Raw genomic sequence first — 12,126 nt, 5'->3', positions numbered from 1 at the left:
CCTGAACTCGCTGGACCTGTTGGTCACGTGAGTCGGTGCGATGCGGCGAGAGATGGGCAAGCCATGGAAAACGGGTTTGGAAGACGGAGCGGCGGAGTGGTGCATCGAGACAGCTGAAGTGTGGTCGGCAGGCTGGAACCACAAGCTATAGTCTTTGGAATTAGACAGACGATGCCAGTCCGCCATGACTCTTGGTGGTGAGGTACCAGTAGCCCATCGCCTCTTCGGATCGGGATCTGTACGAGCACGTCGCAGCTAAGCTTCGTGTTCCAACCCGCTCTCGGAATGTGTTAGAGTGCAGCTCTTAAGCGCTCGTTCTTGCGTTTAGCACTGGTGGCAGCAGCCTAACCGAGCGAACGAGCTGAGCACAGCGGTGAATGAAAAAGGGAGGTCTCGTCTCCACGGAGAGCTCTCCCACAAGACGTGCAATATGCCTTTTGCAGCGACAACCGCTACAAGATGGCGCCAGTGCAGTGCGCATTGCTCAGTGCTGCATCAGCGGAGTTGGTGTGCGGCGGCTCCTTTTGTGGCTCCCACTGTTTCCGATATGCTGCACGAGGCAGATTGTCCATGCCAGCAGCGCTACTCAGTGTTCCCTTCGTAATATAGACCGAGTACCTATTTGACCATCACACAAAAGACACGTCAATGAAAAGACGTATCGTAATTTTCTGTGATTTTTTTTTTCCGATGGCGTTTCATCTTTTATTGAATTAGTCATCACATGTTCGTTTTACTACAATCAGTTAGAGTAGCGTTTTTCGGGTGTATTTTTAATTTGCGTTGGACATTTTTTTATCGTTTCACAAGAATCATAAATTCCCACTATGTGGGCCTTCGTTAGTTTAGCATCGCGTTAGCATCGCGTTAGCATCGTTAGCATCGCGTTAGTTTGTGACTCGGACGGCTTCGGCGAAGCTTTGCGCCGTTTGCATGCATTCTTTTTCACCATGCCTCCGGCATGATTTTATTTTATTAAACTAAAGCTTTGTTTTTACGTCGCCTCCTGTCCAATGCCTCTGGTCCAGGGCCATTGCGAGCCTCATCTCTCATCGGCAGTTGTGAACCATACGGAAATGCAGGCGGGATGAATTTGTTGTCGCCCCATGCCCTCAGTTTCAGAGACTGCAAATAACCTTCAATCTTTGACACTTCTTTATCATTAAACATGGGCACCCGGTCATAATACTATGGCTAGGGCAGGGCATCTGCTCCGACCTTCGTGCATGTTTTCCTGCACTTGCTGCAAAGTGTCGCATAAATTTCTGGAGTCGCAAATAAGCTCAGCGGCAGTTGCTAGAGGTTGTTTTCGGGCTCGCGCTGTCTGTTGTACGACGAGGCATCTTCTACATATAGGAAAGAGTTTTGCTAGGCGTATGGCAGTGATGTAACCTTACATGGCCGCAGTTTCTCCTGCCAGTGAAGTGGACGGAGCAGCCAGCGCCATGTCTGCGCATGTGTTTGAGACTACAAACAGCGTGGAAGTTTGAAGCCGTCATTTATAAACATTCCTTTCATGAATGTGCTGTTGCTACCGCATTCTCTCTGTAGTTCTATGCCATGGTTGAGCAGGAATGAGTAGCTGAGAAACACATGCAGTGGTCATAACAGTGTGGATACCGTTCCGCTACAAAATAAGTTCTGCTCTTCATTTGAGAAGCATTCAAATTGCTATATGTAGATACATTGCGTGACTACCTCATTTGTGTGACAAATAAATAGCTAGTAATAACAGGTAAACATAGTGTTAATAAATACAAATGTCAATACAAAAGAACATTGTCGCGTATACCCAGTTGTAACACGCTGGATATACACGCTGAATGAGGCTCCAGGCGTTTGCATTTCACGAATCGTAAGCGTCGATGCGTGAAGCCGAGTTGTGCATGTATTGCGTCGGCCTCGGCAGATGGCGGCACAGACACAACAAGGGCCTTGGTTTTGAAGCAGAAAAGCAGGGCGAGAGTTATTACGGATGTGAAAAGCGTCAATAAAACGTTCGAATTCGCTAGATGCGTATGTTATTCCAGCTTGAGATGGAAGTCCGTTTGCGATGAACAAAGCATACGTTTCACGAAACTAAGCGTGCTCCGAGAGCTATGTAGTGCACGCTCTCATCCATGCCTGTATAGCAGCATGGCACGATGAGTCCAGCGCAACGGTAGTCGGCAATACTGATTAGACTCCTTGACGCTGCAGCGAACTGTGTCAAATATTAGTGGCTACGATACCTAACCCACCCACCGAACTTGCCACGATGAGATGCCAAAACCTCCGCGCGAAAACTAGTTTTACGTGTACTGTAACATATGTAACCTCGCAGTTATATTGTAATGCGCTGCAAAACAACTTTCCAATGTTGGCTATTCGAAGGCCGCATTTTTTAATAACCGAAGTTGAATGTTCTGATAGAGGTGGTTGGGATGTTCGTGTACAGCATGGACTGGCCTTGGTTTGTGGGCATTTTCTCTGCGTGAGTCAGTTATACGGACGACTGTCATCTAAAAACCAGGAACGCAAAAGCAGTGAAGTTTTGTGCAGATTGACATTTATTTGACATGTACATAGAGCTTGCCATAAAATCAATAATTCGTTCAAGCGTTAATGTTCCATAAACAAACTGGCCACTGGCACACACTTCGCGCACACGGAGAAGTTCATGACGTCCATCAATTAATTCAACAAATTAAACGTACATTTTTCACGTACTGATGCTTCGACAGCTTTCGCAGCCCCTGCGACCTATTTTTTGGCTCAGATTTTTGTTTGCAGAACTGCCTCATTCTCGTGGCTACATAACTGTGTAGCAGGCCAGCCATAACTCAAATCTTTGAGCGTTACTACAGGAGCACCTTGGCGAGATTCATTTTCAACGTGACAGTTTCCGAATTTAGGAGTCAGGGTGTCTACCAACCGGGAAAACCGGGGAAACCGGGAATTCTCAGGGATTTTAAGTAGCCTGGAAAAACTCAGGGAAAACTCAGGGAATTTGTGCTTCTATCAAGGAAAATTAGCTGTAATTTTCTTGAAAGGGTCGAAAGTCGAGGTAACGCTGGCTCGAGTAACAACAGGTATTGTAGTGAATCGTCTTTGATGCGCTGTCGTCGGCTGGAGGAGTTTACAGTGTACAGTCAACGACTGGCTTTCCGGATTCCCGATAATTTGGACGGCTTCGCGGCACCACCACGTACCCCATAGAGTGAACGTATCAGAACATCTTAAATTTCGGACGTAAGAACTCTTCGCCGTCCGATTTTCCGGAGGTTTTGCTGTGACCGTAGGTCCGAAACGGCATTAATCAAAGCCACCACCGCTGCCATTTTCATTACCTTACCGCCTTGAACCGGTGCTCTCGCACGCAGATCCACTGGCAGCCGAAGCCACCACGGCGGCAACGCTAGGCCTAGCTGCTTTGACGTTCGCTATGAAGCTTCTTGGCGTTGGTTGTCGTGTTTTTTAATGAAAGAATTCGCTGCTGTCTGCAATGGCACGGACTCCGCCTTTGTGGTCCTCGCGGTTGGCTTAGAATCTTGGAAAGCACGGCGTGTTGCACAATGCCGGTTCCCGAAAGTCAGCTTCGCCTCCATACACAAATGTTACTTGGTGAAGCTTACGCAAAAGTATTGCAGTGAAGCATAACACGCGTGGGAAGGGGCTATTGCCATGGGACACAGTATACATTCCTTAATTATACACGCCCGGTATTTCAAGTCTCAGTACGAGCACCGATATGCCTAATACGTGTACCAGCAGGCATTCAAAGCGTTTTCGAGTGTGCCTGTGGCGGTTTGAGCAGGGCACTAAATGACATGCATTAATTTTTTCCAACTCGCTGATTTTTCTGACGTTTTCCTGGTCCCAGGGAGTTCGAAAAATCAGAGGTGGACTGTGCAACTGACCAAGTAGTGCTTCAAGTTGTTTATGGGGCGAACGAGTGCCAGAAGGAGGACAAGAACATAAAGGACCTACGCATTGAGGAATGAACGGGAAAGGAAGCGTGCGGCCGCCATTTTGAAGGAGCTTGAGCTCTAAAAACAAAGTGCTGGCTGATGCCGAGATGCAGGTTTACCCCATCCAAACCAACATAAACTCTTTAAAGCAGTGAAACACAACACTGAGGCGTTGTGTGTGGACTGAGAGTATGTGAGGACAGTTGAGGTTGACTTACGAGCTGTTGAGAGAGAATCTCAATTGCGACACCGTTCGGGCCTCATACATCTGAGCTTGCTATCAGTTGATAGAAGTAGCTCATATTCGAAAATAGTTGCATCTGTATACATCTCCTTTTTATTCGTATTTAAGATTGTCCGACTCGATTTGCAATTTTTTTTCGAAGACATCTTATTTGCTCTGCATTTTACTAAACCCTCCCTCCTATTCTCTTTTTGAATAACATAAAGACTACTCTTTAGTATTGAAATTGGACTAAGCCGGTTTTCTTTTCTTTTGTATGCTTACTAGAGGGTGACAGCATCGGGCGATATGGTTTCAGCCCATCTTGACATAAAACATAGTTCTGCATCACTCAGGGAATTTTGCAAAGACGCTCAGGGAAAACCTGGAAAACTCGGGGAATGTGGAAATGTCAACTTGGTAGACACCCTGAGGTGGTTTAATCAAACTGTAAACTGATAACGCGTTGTAAAGCTGCAGAAATGTGCGCATAGATGGGTGGTTATTTTGGACTCCAGCCTGTCGGATGATCCCAAAGAAGCGTTCCAACACGTCTTGGTTAAGTTTTCCTGTTAAAACATATTTGAAACCACACTCCTTTAGCACGTATCTTGATGGTTCCAGTGCGGACAAAAGTCACACGAAGGCCCTCAGCGGTTAGGAAACTTGCTCTTGAGATTTTTCGTGATGCGAATTTTTTCCCTTTTATTTAAGCAATGCAACGACGAGGTCAGGACCCTGAAATCTCTGCTGCCAAAAGTGATGCTTTCCTTTGGATAGTTTCAGTTGAGAGCATCAAAAAGATCATTGAACCTTAGTGTGAATTCTACTGTTGCCTTGAGATTTTTGAGCCATTTTGTGCCTCACTTCGAGTAGAACTCCAAGCCGCCTTTCGCTGCACTCCAGCTGAACAACTGAGTGGCCAGCTTCACCCGCATTTTTTCGGTCGTTGAAGGGTTGATGCGCAACAGAGCTAATTTGAGGCAAACACGCAAATTTCCCGGCTGTTTAGAATCCTCCATAAACAGCCTGTCAAAATGTGCCCAGTCAACGCGATCGCCATTTACGCACGACGCTTCCGGTGAAAGTCAACGGTTCCAAACGCATTTCATAAGATGGGGTGCGTCAGAGAACACATATACATTGAGTTGTTCATCAGTGGGATGGATGAAGTAGTTGCGGGTACGCTGCAATGCTCCAGTGACTCCGTACTCTGTCCACATCGCACGGTTCGTACTTGCGCCATCACGTACATCCGCGTCGACTAAGGCTCCCGTGTCTTCAAGCAAAAATATTGCTTTTAGGAAGAGCTGAGCGAGTACAGCTCCCTTTGTGGGGCCCTTACTTGCAAACACTGTTGTCGGCTGAGAGTACTTGTCACCAAATGACCGAAAGGTAAATACAAGCCCGTGGTCAGCAAGGTCGTCGCGGGCCTCTGAAGAATCTCCATAATCAGTGAAGCCAGTGTATGTCATCGTCTTCGAAAGAATTCGAATTTCCTTTCGGACGCGCATTTCGTTGAAAGCAACTATTCCATCCCTTTGAAAATTGTCTTTAGTGGCCATCTTCTCCTTAAAGGCTGTGAAAAACCTCTTGTCAAAGTCACACCTGACTTTTATCATGCTCTGGTACTTGCGCACTGTCGTAACGCAAGGAAGGGGGAGCACCTCGTTATCTCGCAGGACCTAGTATGCAGATGGGCTGCGTATGTCCAACAGCAAGCACATCAGAAGGAAATCCTCTGTGTACCGTCTGCTTTTTTTTTGTTCGTCAACCTCATTGCTGCTACGCGCTGCTTTACCACGGTCAGCTGAGCACTAGGGAGATCTATTGTGCGTAGTTTCTTGCCTAGTTCTTCTGACATTTTTTGCATGTGGATATGAGCTTCTGCAAGCTCCACCGACACTTTTTTAAAGCGGGTAAGCAGATGATTTTTCGACCTTTTCAAAGCATAATTTGCCCGATGTAGTGCTGCAACTTTGTCCTTGCTCTGGTATGAAGTGAACGGACGCGTACCTGAAGGCCTAAGCCTGCGCAGTCTTTGTTCTGTTCTTTTCTGGTGCATTCGCGGGACGTTTGAAAAAGGTCAGGACATTTGTGACATACTAATAAGTTCGAGCAACTTGGGTCAAGAACAATAGAGCATGTCTTGTGCCACTATCTCTGGTTGTTGTGAAGATGTGCGCATTTTGCTTCAACGTGCGGGTACTCCAGAGTGCTCGGTCCACGATTGCACAGTTTCGTCTTATCAACATGCTCTAAGAAAGCCTTAACGTGATCGATAGTTGTTAAAGTACCTTCATACTGCCCATCTGCCATTGAACCTGACCTTCCCATCACGGTTATGTTTGCCAGCATATCTTCATGAATTTCAACAATTCTAGTGGTTACCAAGGAAGACGCGGGGCTCACTGGCGATAGACATGCATCTGACAGTAAACGGCTTTCAGGTTTTTTGGTGTGCTCCAGCTGGGAGAAAACGACGCTTTTTTCTTCTCCAAAGTCGAGCAGGTGGTATCCTCGTGAGTTTGACGGAAGAAAGGACCGCGGTAAATCGCCGAACAAGCTCACGATTCCATGGATGAGCTGAGAGCAGCAGATTGGGGCGTTTTATAACATTTTTGTTCTTCAAACGCATCCATGTTGTGTTCCGGTGCACTCAGCAAAGCTTGAAACGACCTTCCATTAGTGCCACCACTGTCATTGCTACACGAGGTTTCTTGCTCGTTACAATCTTTTGATGCAGTGCATCGCCTTTTCGACTGCAACCACGGTTGTCTCTTCGCCGGGCGCTTCCTTGTTTTCACTGTATTTGATAGGTAAGCCGGGCCGTCGGGAAATCTTGTGGGAGCAGCATCGCTCGCCACTGTTGCCTTTGACGGAGCAGTCATCAAGACGTGCCGAAGACGTGACAAAGACGTGCCCAGGTCTTGGACACAAGATGAAGCACGATGTGCTTTTCGCAGACGTGATCATTTGGCTGAAGTATTCGATACTTCTTTGGGATAGCTCTACACCAAATGTTCAAGCGTTCTACGTCTTTCGATGGAAAAAAAGAGAGACAATTTCTTTGTACAGCCTTTGTAACCCGTTCTGCAGCGGGAACAAAACATTTCCTGCCCATCACACTCACATGTGCACGCCTGACACCTGAAAAAAGAAACGTCGAGCCGCGTTGAGATAGCAGCGAGCGGCGTTAACATAGCCGTCACGCCATCCGTCGAAGAGTGAGCAAAACATGAACCAGTGCTGGGACACTGCCGCTCCATGTTTAGCGGCCGCCGTTTGCCAACCTGGCCTATTCTTACTTCGCTAGTGAGAATAGAAGGAGCACCGATGGACTCCTTTTTTGTTTGTGAAAAAAAAAACGCATGAAGCAGATAACTCGGGCAGTCTGGTGGAGTGTTTATTGAAACAAAGCTAGTGAACGGCAAAATAGACAGTACAGGGTAAAGAGGCACTCAGGAAACGTGTACTCCTTGCGCGTGATACCTTTTATTCTGGTAGTGTCGTTTTAGAAGATTCCATACCACCATGACCACGTTTTGAGACTTTAAAAGAAACGTGCAACACATGTGCCCCCTTACAGCATTTTGTGTTTTCGTGCTGTGCCTGCTCTCTCCTTTAGAAAGAATGTGTTTACAGCTGCAGCGGACGTACGCGTGAACAATCCAGTTTGTCGATTTAAATATATTGTGCAATGCCAGGTCCATAAGGAGAACGCTCTTCTGCAGTTGCATCACACGAAGTCGCACTACAAAGCAGTTTAAATATGGACATAGCTGCTTATCATACACACATACCTTCTCGTGATCAGATGTTTGAGCTAAAAGCCATCACAAACAAGAGGGATGAGTACTTTCCATAGTTCATTTCAACGGCAATCGGTGATAAAATAGCAGGGGGCTTACTGTTCTAACAAAAGAGGTGTTCAGAAGGGTCTCGAGCATTTAAATACGTTAGAGGACATAGATGGCTTTTGTCTCGGTTTAGCTGCTCTTCTCCTAATAAAGAATGAAGAACGACGACACCTTGCTGTGTTGCACCTGAGGAGGTCATTCAAACGTGCAGAGCTCAATTATTCCTCTGCCTAGCTGGAGGCTCTAGCAGTTCAATGGACATTAAAAGATTTGCAACCGTACTTTCTTAGCCAAATATTTCAGCGCAATATTTACCACCATGCATTTTGGTCGGTTTTGCACGCAAAACAAGGACATCACTGCCTCTTTCACAGGTCCCATTTTTTTGTAAGAGTTTGATATTGACGTTGTCTATCAATCGGGAGTTATACTTACTTCACCAGATGATTTATCAAGGACACCGTTCATTATTACCAAAGAAGGACACATCATTGCAGTATCTTATCGATCACTGCGTTACTGTGCTGACATGTGTAACAAAACGTCCCAGAACCTATTCCGTGCTAAACTTCTGGACATAACTAATGATGCCCCGTGTACTTAGATTTAGGTGCACATTAAAACTGCACAGGTGGTCGAAATTTCCCAAGTCCTCCACTACGGCGTGCCTCATAATCAGAAAGTAGTTTTGGCACGTAAAACACCACAATTTAATTAATTTTTTTTACTTAATGGTGCATTGGGGGCGCGCGGACACACACACGCGCGCGCGCACGCGCACTCACATGCACGCACGTGCACACGCGCGCACACACACTCCTAAGCACCGCTCTACCTCTACTACGCGACTGGCTTCCTACACTTCACAGAGACACTTCTTTCCACCTTGACATTCCTAGTGCTAATGCAATCAAATGCACTTGTCGAACATTTAGGCAGTGCTTCAATACTTACATGCTACCGCGAGTTCAAACGAAATCACGGTTCGCAACTGCGAAATTGCATTCAATTCCTTCCCGAAAATACATATATCTTTCCCGTCCGTGCCTCATTCATGAATTGTAACTTACCGAACATACTTCATAGTTTCGCAAAAGGTGCCACGAGAGTCTTGTGGAATATCTAATAAACGTTTACAGGTAATCTGTCAGGATGTCTAATAGGCAAGTTTTACCATAACGTTAGCACTGCTTCCATATGGCTACTGTAATTTGAAATTACATATTGAATACGTCGTTAAAACATTAATTAACTGTCTGTTTTTTGGGTATGATAGCCCCCTGACACCCTACGTGTCCTGTAATGCATTCCTGGTCCTGAGACACAATGTGTGAGAAAATATGTCCAAACGTACAAGAATTACATTGTATAGCTCTCTTGCTTTTTATAACACGTTGTGATGTGTGGTGCGCGGCATGTTGCGGTGATCGGGACGGTCAAGAGCAGACGACAAGGAGTGCGCGCGCCGAGGCGGATTCCATGCTGGAGGATGGAAAACAACGACGCCGAAGAGCGTCCGGCACGAGAACGCGCGGCGCATGAAAAATGACAAAAAGAAGAAAAGCAACCAATTAGAAAAGACCGCGGGGCGTCAGGCAGCCAATCCGAGAATGCCTAATCGGCCAGATCAGAAGAAAAAGCGTGGTGTGCTGGCAGAACCAGAGGACACACATGGAGACGCAGAGGAGACGCAGGGGAGACGCCAGGAGAGTCCCAGGAAGCGACGGCAGGAGGAGGTCAACCACCGGAGCAGGCGTTGAAGACGGGCCGTCGGGTTCCGGACCCGAGTCACCAGGACTTCACCCGACCGGGGCCTACTGCCAACCTGTTCCTGTGCGTCGCCCGTCTACCTGAGCGGGCCGCCAGCTCCTCGAGGTCGCCGTTCGAGCTTCTGTGCCCGTGGGCAGGACAAGAGCAGTCGGGCTACGAGCCCGAGCTCTACACCCAGCTGCCCGGCCAGAACGCCGCCGCCGTCTACTCGTGCCACCAAGCCGCCTGCTTTACTTCTCCCGACCAGAGCTGGCCAGCTCCGGTCGCCCGGTCGACCAACTTACACCACGACCTTTGGTGAGACCGAGCCACTCCTTTCGTCAGCTTGTCACCGCGTCGCCGCGTCGAGACTGTTGTATGTCCCTGCCGTCGTGGCAAGCCCGGACTCGCGCACTAGTTAGCACCATACTAGCCCCAAGTGTGTTTCTTTCTGCGATTATGTCTATTTGAGTGTTTCTTTTATGTTTTCTATTTCCTTCTATTTCTTTTAAGCCTTTTTTGTTCCATTAAATGTTTGTATGTGTGGTCGAAAAGAACGGCTTTGTCCTCAATTGGGTTCTCGGAGGCTCCGCCTAAGAGAACCGTCAGAACCTTTTGAGTACACGAACCTTTGTCCCCATATTAGGGTCATCACACACGTGAGAACTGAGGTACTGTGTAGGTTTGCCATGCAGAAAGTTAAACGTTACTGAAAGCTTATGATATTTGCTTTTGTTTCCTATGTGTCAGAATACGGTGACAGAATTGAAGTTGCGTATCGTTGCTTTTGTATTAGGTGGCCAAGCTGTGCAAGCTGCGGCGGCAGGAGCCTTGTCGGAGGAAGACGACACGGTGCAGATAAGTGAGTGCTTTCAATATTGCAGTGCTGGAACGGCAGTCGTAACTGCATGGTATGCCCTGCTAACTTGCAGCTTTGATTTGCTGCACAATACGGGTGCACAGGAAACTTTATTGCTGTTTCGTCAAATTGGGATATATAGACGTTGTTGACTTCATCGTATTACATAACCTGAATTCTAATTCTAGGTTTACTTGTGGCTAAGTCTGGCGGCTTCCTGTCCAGAGCGTAAAGGATGACAGGTTGTTTCAATGTCGAAAGCAAAATGTTTATTATACTACTACAGCCAAATCATCACAGCCAGCCAACTTTTCATCTGTGCTAAGTGGTACCATGAAGGGGTAAAATAACGGTTTCCTTTATATTAATGTATATGACTTCTCTGTTATGACTACTGTTTGTGCAGCAATTTCTGATCTGATAGTGCATTGAATTCAACTTTGGTGTATCATTCTTCTGATGCAACATTCAATTTTTATATTTGTTTTCCAAAATGCTTGTTGCAATATGTGACGCTTTACTTAGGTTTATTTATCTTTAGTAATTTTAATTTATGTACCTTACACCTCCTTCTTGGGCTGTAGAAAGCGCTGCAGTACTCAATATAGGAAGATACACAATACAGTTTGTACAGGATCTAGAAATCTAGAGGCTTGAAACTATAACGGCCGGCTTCGGGGAACAAAATTGAAATTAAGTAGAATTAACACTTGAGTGAGTTTGCACGAAAGCAATATATACAGACTTAGTTGTTCAATGTCAATTTGGAGTTCCACTCCGGGATCGGGGTGGTAAGCCATTTTTCAAATATTGCGCGGCGGTTGCAAAACATCACGATAAGGTGACAATGTCAATTATTAAGGTGGCATGAATATTCGACTAACATATGAATGCAACGATAGGGTTGCCACAAAAAGACCTCTAATATATATATCATAAGAACAAGCATTACTTGCTGCGCCTAATGCATTGATACGTCCTTCAGGGCATGCTGCACCTGTCACTACATTGTCGAGTTGTTGTGTTCTTCTTTCAACACACTTATGCTCAATGTGTCTTTTGTGAACATAATTGAAATTCACCCACAAAATTAGCGCAGACATCATCAAGTACGGTGTTTTTGTTTCGAGCTTGCACGCAAAGACCTGCCATCGCGGAACGCTTCCGAGTCACCAAAATTATTAGCCTACTCATCTTACACCCACAGCGCCGCATTCGACTCCCCTTGGATGTACCTCCTCTGCTTTACGCATTTCTAGTATTCGCGGACTGATGGCCCACTCACTGTACATATGTTTGGAGCGAAGGCGGGGCACGTCTAGACTCACAGCACCGCCATTGTCCGACGTTCCGTGTATGGTGATCTGTTCTGTTTCGTGTTTTCGAGCGCAGGCCTCACATTGGCTCCCGTTCCCACATTTCATGTCACCGTCGTGCCTCGTCGTAACCGAGGTGATCATCAGCGCTCTTCTCTAGCTGCTCGCG

The 12,126-nt window shown here is 46.6% G+C and overlaps 1 protein-coding gene across 9 annotated transcripts in view; it reads left to right on the top strand.

Moving 5' to 3' along the window:
* LOC142592696 (uncharacterized) overlaps window positions 1-12,126 on the top strand; it is a 409,269-nt gene that overhangs the window by 121,005 nt on the left and 276,138 nt on the right. Inside the window, exon 1 of one of the 9 annotated variants that reach the window (XR_012830780.1) lies at window positions 10,576-10,644. The exons of the other annotated variants lie outside the window; for them this stretch is intronic. The gene's annotated coding sequence lies outside the window, so the exon portion shown is untranslated. Of the gene's footprint in view, window positions 1-10,575; window positions 10,645-12,126 lie in introns of those variants that run through there. 9 annotated transcript variants of the gene reach the window in all.

This window comes from Dermacentor variabilis, chromosome 9 (assembly GCF_050947875.1).
Source record: "Dermacentor variabilis isolate Ectoservices chromosome 9, ASM5094787v1, whole genome shotgun sequence".
In the NCBI taxonomy this organism is placed as follows: Eukaryota; Metazoa; Arthropoda; class Arachnida; order Ixodida; family Ixodidae; genus Dermacentor; species Dermacentor variabilis.
Note: the sequence above shows the minus strand (reverse complement) of the source record. Positions and strands in the feature narration are given on the sequence as shown.